This window comes from Myotis daubentonii, chromosome 2 (genome assembly GCF_963259705.1).
Source record: "Myotis daubentonii chromosome 2, mMyoDau2.1, whole genome shotgun sequence".
Classification (NCBI taxonomy): Eukaryota; Metazoa; Chordata; class Mammalia; order Chiroptera; family Vespertilionidae; genus Myotis; species Myotis daubentonii.
In genome coordinates this window covers 214,040,097-214,048,746 of record NC_081841.1, presented here as the reverse complement: position 1 = coordinate 214,048,746, position 8,650 = coordinate 214,040,097, and the positions used below count along the sequence as shown (strand labels likewise).

General features: G+C 46.0%; 1 long non-coding RNA gene across 1 annotated transcript; it reads right to left on the bottom strand.

Annotated features, from left to right (window-relative positions):
- Positions 1 to 3,517: 3,517 nt before the first annotated feature.
- LOC132228742 (uncharacterized) lies at positions 3,518 to 6,413 on the bottom strand. The gene is made up of 3 exons (XR_009451424.1): positions 5,968 to 6,413; positions 4,969 to 5,064; positions 3,518 to 3,740 (listed from the first exon to the last, which is right to left on the bottom strand). It is a non-coding gene; the product is annotated as an uncharacterized LOC132228742 (long non-coding RNA).
- Between the last annotated feature and the right edge of the window lie 2,237 nt (positions 6,414 to 8,650).

The following is an 8,650-nucleotide window of genomic DNA, read 5'->3' as shown; positions in this document are numbered from 1 at the left end:
TTTGCCATTATTTAACCTTTAACCTAAGACTAATTACTTTTTGATTTCTGAAGTTCTCATCTAGAAAAAGTAAAGTTAAGGATAGGGAAAATTGGTTCAGATAAATTCTCGAGTCACTTCTAGTTCCTATGATTCTATAAAGCTTCTTTTCTGGTTATAGAGGTAATAGAGTTCATATAAAAAAATTCGTTTTAGCCTGGCCCATGTGACGCAGTGGCTGAGCATAGACCCATGAACCAGGAAGTCACTGTTCGATTCCCAGTCAGGGCACATGCTGGGGTTGCAGGCTCGATCCCCAGTAGGGGGCGTACAGGAGATAGCCGCTCAATGTTTCTCTCTCATTGATGTTGTCTCTCTTCCTCTCCCTTCCTCTCTCTAAAATCAATTTTAAAAAATTCATTTTAACATAAACCTTGAGGACATTGTGCTTAGCAAAATAAGTCAGTCACAAAAGGATAAACACAGTATGATTCCTCTCATATGAAGTGTATAAAGCAGTCAAAATCATAGAACAGGCAGCAGAAGGTGGGTGCTGTGGGAGAGAGGATGAGGCATCAGCGCTTAGTGGGTATAGTTTCAGCATTACAAGGTGAGAGAGTTCAAGAGATCTGTTGCACAACAGTGTGAACAGACTTAACACTACTGAACTGCACACTTAGAATTAAGTGGGCAAATTTAATAGTATGTGTGTGTGTTTTTACCACAATAAAAGTTTTGTTTTAGGATAAGAATAAAGAGGAAATTCAAAACCATCCAAAATTCAGTCACTTAGAGAAAAGGTCTACTAACCAATTGATGCTTATCTACCCAATATGTTGACTGTCTTTCAACAGTTAGTAGGTACCTACGCTGTGGTACCCTCTGCTGGGAACAGAATAATGGGCGTGATAGACAGGGACCCAGCTCTCCTGGGTAAGGAACTCAGCAGTGACAGTCAAGGGCAAGGAGTCCCACAGTAGAGGGCATACACAAGATGTGAAGGATGAGAAGATATCAAGGCAAAAAGAAGGCAACAGCACCGCAGTCAGAAAGAACAGGCTACAGTGGAGGCAATGCGAGCAGGGTGCTTAGATGGGGAAGCGGACCCCTGAGATGAGGTGCAGGGTTTCAGAGGGCTCTGGGCCCCATGATGCTGAGCCCGAACATGTCCTGAAGGCAACAGAGAGACATCAGAGAGCGTTCAGTGTGGAATGGACAAGCCTGGATTCTAATTTAGGAAGACCGCTCTGGCTCCAGTGTAGACTAGAGAACCGACTGGAGGGGGTCCCGCCTGGCTGAGGGAGCACCTGTAGGTGGCTGCTGGAGTGAGCCAGGTGAGATGAGCAAAGGCATAGTCAACTTCATGTGACATTTGTAGTTTGGGACTTAAGTTTCCTCATTTAACATTCCATAATTAGTATTACCCCATCTTATTTTAAAAATCACTTGTAATCAGTTTTTTTTTTAATATGGCTTCATGGCATTTCAGTGGATGGCTATTTCATGATTTATTTAACTACTCTATATTTGAAGGTTGTTTCTGAGTTTTTTTAATTTTAAAACAAGTGGGATAGCGATTTTGGTATAAGATCCTTACCCACATTTTAAAAATATTTTCATAAATGTTAAGATTATACTAATTTCTTACAACAGATGACAAAGGAGATGCCTCATAAAAGAAGTGATTACAATCCAAATGTGCAAGACAATGCTACCAAAGAGTGTGTGTGTGTGTGTGTGTGTGTGTGTGTGTGTGTGTGAATATAGTTTTATTTTGTCCTAAAAGACCATTCTGGATTGCAGCCTTCTAAAGAAGACATAACCTAACACACATATCCCTTGTGCTTCATGGAACAGGGAAGGCTGTGGGGTTGAGCTCCCCAGTACAATACTCTATCCAGGCAAAAGGTCAAGTGCTGCAAAATGCCAAAGCTAAAAATAAAGTGTGGCCCTGATAAAGTTAAGGAGTTGGCCAGGGGGGAGTGAGTCATACCAAATTAACACTTCTATATCCTTCCGTGCACTGTGGTAACCTCCTCAACCAGGGAAGGCCGACCGGTTCTTGTATGGAAGTAACTTCAATAACGATACGAATAATTAGAGTAACAACACATAGTTTCATTCCTATAGCACCTTTGTTTCCCACAATCACATATGACTGGATTCTCATTTAGGAGGAACTCTTTGGCTTCAATAGAGAGAATGGATTGGAGACCGAAAGATGGTTCTCGTAGACCGTCTATGGACCTCTCTGCCTCTTGCCCATTAATGCAAGGTCTCCGGGAAGACACTACACCACACAACGGAGGCATCCAACGTGCTGAGCCTGACCGAAGTTCATCCAGGGTCTGGTGGGATGCAGTGGATGAGAAAAGGGCAGTAACCATGAGGAGTGTCTGCAGCCTGAACATGCGCTTGGAGCGGATTTTGTGCACCATCCCCTCTTCCCTGTGATCCTGGCCGTTTCTCCGGAGATCCAAATGATCAATGCCAGTTGGTCTGTTCATAAGGTGGCATTTCTTCAGGAAATCATGCAAATTGTTCTTCAAATGCAAGTCAAATCTTTCCAGGACTGAAAAGAAACCTTCCTTCCCAACCTCCGAGAGACAGAAAGAGAGATCAGACTCTGCTACTCAGCAAAGTTTTCACGTACATCCTACATTCGAGTTTTTAACATGTTCCTTCTTGTTAAGAATCATGGGAAGGTGGGGGAGAACAAGTTGGGTAATTTCTTCATTCTTTTAAAGGGGCATCTACTACGGATGTATAAGACACAATAGGGCTATGACGTCCTAGAGACTGTCTTCTTGAAGCTCAGATTCTAATTGGAGAATCAGGGTAACAATTACACACAAAGTACACAGTCCAGAAAAGAGCGTATTCCTGCTTGAATATCCAGGAAGAGAAACGTAGCAGGGAAATGTTTTAATGGAAGGTTATTTCTTCTTCATTAGAACCCGCATGTTTAAGACAAACTTAATTTAAAATTGTATAAAATTGTGTCATTCCTAAAGTCAGAAAGATTATACCTCTGTTTCGTGTACTCATGACTGTAAACCTACTTTTGCACACCCTGTATATTACACTACAGATATCTACATATAGACCCCTACTGACCAAATTCGACTTTTATTATTTGGGCTATCAGGGTGACAGCAGAGGGGAAATAACCAATAAAATCATGCAAGTCCAAAATCAGAGCCTCCTGGAAGACATTTAACCCCATACATTCCAATATGAGCTCTTGGATGTTTTGAGTCAGCTTGTGATACCTTTTTTAAAAAAACATGTTTTAATTTTTTTAAAATACATTTTATTGATTTTTTTACAGAGAGGAAGGGAGGACAGAGAGTTAGAAACATCAATGAGAGAGAAACATCGATCAGCTGCCTCCTGCACATCCCCTACTGGGGATGTGCCCACAACCAAGGTACATGCCCTTGACCAGAATGGAACCTGGGACCCTTCAGTCCGCAGGCCAACGCTCTATCCACTGAGCCAAACCAGTCAGGGCAATACCTTAAAAAAAAAAAAAAAAAAAAAGAGACATGCACTGGTTCATTCACTAGGTCAAAAGCAGAGAGAAGGTGACTGCCGTCTTGGGCTTTTCCTTTGAGCTGTAAGGACTGCGAGGCGGTCCTCAGTGCCCCTGCTTTCTATTACAAAGGTCGAACCAGGTAGGAATTCTTGCAGGAACTGGTTCCTGAATGGCTACACCCAACTCGCCAAAGTTTATCATGATTTTGTCTTAGAGTTTCAGCCTAGAAACATTAAGAAGATGGAGACAGGAAAAGGGAGAGGTTGAGACATGGCTGCTATACAAACAGAAGAACACAGTTATATTCCAGCAAAGATAACAACCAGATCCCCTCCATCAACGTTCACTCTTTTTAGCTCAGACAGTGTTCAGTTTTTTTTAAAGGGGACAGCTGTAATAGTTTCAACAATAATAAAGATAAATTAAAAAATAAATAAAATGTAGTTTGAGTTTTACAATTTTATTAAAGTACACTTGGAAGAAAATTAGTATTTTAAATTAAAAAGTAAAAATGCCATGCACTCAGACAGTGGGGTGGTGGGGGTCTGGGGTGGAGGGGGGGTGGGCTGGAGAGAGTCAATGGAGAAAAAAAGGGGGGACATATGTAATACTTTCAACAATAAAGATTTTTTTTTAAAAAAAGTAAAAATGAAAACAGTGGACTTTGAATCATCAAAGAGCAATTTCTTCAGTCCTGTTGGTGTGTCTCAGTGGTTGAGTGTCCACCCATGCAACCAGAGGTCACCATTCAATTCCAGGGCACATGCCCCGGCTGCGGGCCTCGATCCCCAGTAGGGGGCGTGCAGGAGGCAGCCGATTGATGTTTCTCTCCCATAAATGTTTCCATCTCTCTCCCTGTCCCGCCCTCTCTCACTTTCTCTGAGGACCTCCTGAGAAAGTCAGCAGAGAGTGACAGAGCAGGCCCCCGCTTTCAGGTGTGATGGGGGGGGGGGGGGGGACTCAGACATAGCATGAAATCTTCCTAGTTACCCTCAGAGTAGATAACTAACACTCTTAGCTACTTCCCCTTCCCACTAACCACCCCTTTCTTAATCAAGGCTTAGTGTATTTAGAACGTAAACTTGAAATCACACTGGATACTGAAAATTTCTCAAGCACTGTAGAAACACAGCCTAATACATGAGTGTGTGATTTACATGGTGGCAGACTTTTATTTATCTATTTTAAAAATATATTTTATTGATTTTCTACAGAGAGGAAGGGAGAAGGATGGAGAGCCAGAAACATCGATGGGAGAGAAACATCGATCAGCTGCCTCCTGCACACCTCCCACTGGGGATGTGCCTGCAACCAAGGCACATGCCCTTGACCGGAATTGAACCTGGGACCTTTCAGTCCGCAGGCCGACGCTCTATCCACTGAGCCAAACCGGCCATGGCCAGACTTTTATTTAATAACATGGAAATCAAAGCCCCAGTTCAATCCCCTACCTGTTAACGCTTCCTTTGCCGTTAGGACTGTGGTTTTAAGCGGCTGCCTCCTGGCGCAACAACCCCCAGATCTCATCGTTTCATGGGCAATGTTCTCTGGCGGAAGGAAAATGTTGGATTCACAACTTAGAGATGGTCTCAATTTTAAAGTGCCTCTCTTTTTCAAAATGTAGGATAATTTCTTTTCCATAGCAACAAAATAAATCAGAAATACATTTTTCTTTCTATGGAGCAACATTTTTAAATGCTTAGCAGTGAGATAGCAATTGCTAATTTGCTCTATTCAGCTCCAAAACAATGTTCCTGATGGGGCTTCAGGTGCAACTCAGTTAATCATGGTTCCGCTGTCTCACACGAACTCTGACACACGTGAGAGTCACAGCTGCAAAGCCAGGGCCTGGGCGCCGATCCCCCTCCCGGGGTCTCCGTTCCACCGCCCCTCACTCACTCACTCACTCACTCACAAGCGCTGGGCCAGCGTCACACAGCCCCCCCCCCCCCTTAAAGCGGAGACCGTGCCTGCTGGCCGCCACCTGGGGAAGGACGGGGACTTGGGTCAGGAGCCAAGAAAGGCTCCGGGCTGCTCGGCGGCGCTGCCTGGAGGGGGATGCGGAGGGGAAACGTGGAGGCCGAGAACAGGCCGCTGCCTCGCGGTTCTGCCAGGGCGCGTGGCCCCCAGGCCTGGGGCAAGTTCCTTTGCAAATCAAGACCGTACCGCCCACCTCGGTTTTGCTGAAAGAATTAGACGGGATAACGGACGTCCAGGGCTTCGTACCGCGCGCAGCACAAAGTAACCGCCGAGCTAAGCGGCCCCCGACAAGTGAAGGAGCTGGGTTTAGCGCGTTGGAGTTTTCCCGTGTCTCCCGGCAGCCGGGCCAGTCCCACCCCCGACACCCCACACCCACCTCCGCGGGCCCCCCACCCCCGCGCCCGGCCGCAGGGGCTCCGCCGGCTGACCCCGCAGCCCCGGGAGTGGCCCCGGCGCCCGCGCCCACCCACCTGCGGGGCGGCTCCTCGGGGTCCGCTGGGGCCACTGCGAGGCCTCCCTGGGCACCGTCTCTCCCGGGCGGCGGCTGCGCGGGGTCCAGCCACCCCCAGACGCGCCGCACCCAGAGCCGCTGCGAGAGCCTTGGCGGGACTGCGGGGCGGGAGGGCGGCGCTGCGGGGCGCGCAGGGAGGCGGCCGTCCGTGGGGAGGGCCCCGCGGACTGAGCCTGGCGGGCGGAAGGGGGCGCTCCCGAGCCCCGTGTTCCCCGCTCACTCGAGGCTCGGGACCCGCGGAAGGCCCGCGCGTCCTGCCCTTGGCTTCCTGCCCCAGCGCAGGGCTGCTGCGGGCTGCGGGGCACCCAGGCTGTCGGGCGCTCTGATCAGAGCCAGCTTCCTTCCAGCCCCCCGGCCCCGGCCGTCCCTAGTTCACACCCCTCGTCGCGTCCCCCACGCCAGCCGCGCCACCTCGGCTGCGGTCCCCTGGCGTCCCCGGTACCGTTCCCGGAGGAGCCGCGAGGCGCTGGGCTCCGCGACGCGGGCTCTGCTCCCCGCGCGGAGGAGGTTGCCACGGGCAACGGGTCGGCGTCCAGCACCCGCCACGCAGCGCTGCTCCAAAAGCCTGGGGAGAACCGCACGGAGAGGAGAGGGGGGCAGGAGACCCTCCGCCGCACCCGGGGGTGTGCTCGCCACACCGGGCCGTCTATACTTGTTGTTTGTTGATTGTATGTCTTTTTTTTTTAAGTAGGGAGGTTTTTATTTCCTAGTTTTGCGTACTAGGTTTTTTTAAATCCTCACCCGAGGGTATTTTTCCATTGATTTTGAGAGGGAGTGGGGGAGAGAGGGAAACCCGAGAAACATTGATGTGAGAGAGACACATGGATTGGTTGCCTCGTGCCAGGATCGGACAGGGGAGGAGCCTGCAACCGAGTTCCTGACCTTGACCCAAATCGAACCCGGGACCCTTCATCCGCAGGCTGACGCTCTATCCACTGAGCCAAACCGGCTAGGGCTGTTGACAAGTTTTTGATAAAATTCAGAGACTTAGACTATTATTTTGAGACTAGCTGTATGTGATCTCCCTCTAGTGGCCACATTGAATAATGTTATGAAATTTAAAATTCTTCCAGAGCTCAATTTACCCATTCAAGTCCCGCATATTTGACAGCTGTGTCATTCCTTGTTAATTTGACTTTTGTGTTTTCTGAAGCAGTAAATTAACTTGTGTTATGGTCCCCAGAAACACCTAGTGCCTAACCAGGAAACTTGGCACTCTCTGAACCTGGCAAAATAGTAGCCACCTAAAATAATAATTACTGTGTTATTAGCACCTTAACAGTAATTCAGAAACATATGTACTTGTTGACATAGGGTAGCCATGGTAAATGTCATGTAAATGACGGCTTTCAAAAACATGCATAAGGAGGACAAATAGCATTAAATAAAATAGCAGAGACAAAAATTTTAAACGTGTAGTGATTCCTTTGCAACTTCCTTTGAATCCATATTTCAAAATAAAATTTTGAAACTATCATTGGTCATGATGGATCCAAACTCTCCAGCTAAAAGAATAAGAGTGTCAATTTAGAATTTTAGAAAATGAAAAAAGAAAATATAGAGTTTACAGCGAACATACCTCAAACATACAGAATGGTTAGAGGTAAAAGAGTATAAAAAGATAAATTAGGCAAATACAATCTCAAGGAAAGCAGGTGTTGCTTTGTTCATTTAGGGGAAAACGACTTTAAGAAAAAGCATTACTACTGATAAAGAGGACTATGACTTAAAGATAAAAAGCAATTATAATCTTGTATGACTTTAAAAACAAAGCCCTAAAACATGTAAAGAAAAACTTGACAGAACTACAAGGAGAAATAGACAAATCCAACATTAAAGTGGCTATGCTTTTATATGGCAGACAGTATGTTGTAGACAATCATATTTCTGTTGGTATAATTTCTCCTACTTTATATGATGAAATTCCATATACCTACGTTTCATAGTGCACGATAAAAATTATGATGGGTTCCTGGGGCTTCATTATTGGGAAAAAATTGCACTAGAAATGGAAGCATGTTAGTTCCCTAATTATTCAACAAACACTTATTGAATAACTATTATGTTTAAGGTATCATGTTTAAAGAGTCAGTTGTTGTACATATGTAGTCAGCCGTTTAATAACCATGCATAAACTGGAGTTTCATAGAGATTTGTAGGGAAAACTGCCCTCAAGTCTCTCTCTCCCTACAGTCACTCTCAGTTAAGTGTGAGCCTCCTTCTTTTATTGATTGATCGACTGATTGAGAGAGAAATTGATTTTTGTTCCATTTACTTATGCATTCATTGGTTGATTCTTGTATGTGCCCTGACCGGAGATGGAATCCGAAATCTTGGTGTATCCAGATGATGCTCTAACCCACTGAGCTACTTGGCCAGGACTGTGTTTCCTCCTTAAAGAAATGTCCTTGATGGAACAAACAATAGTAAGAGTTTCCAAAATTATGATGTCTTTAGTATATTATCTTTTTTTTTTTTAATTCTCACCCGAGGGTATTTTTCCCATTGATTTTTAAAGAGAGTGGAAGGGAGATGGAGAGACAGAGAGAAACACCGATATGAGAGAGACACATTGATTGGTTGCCTTCTGCATGCCTCCAACCAGAGCCGGGAGCCTGCAACCGAGGTACATGCCCTTGACT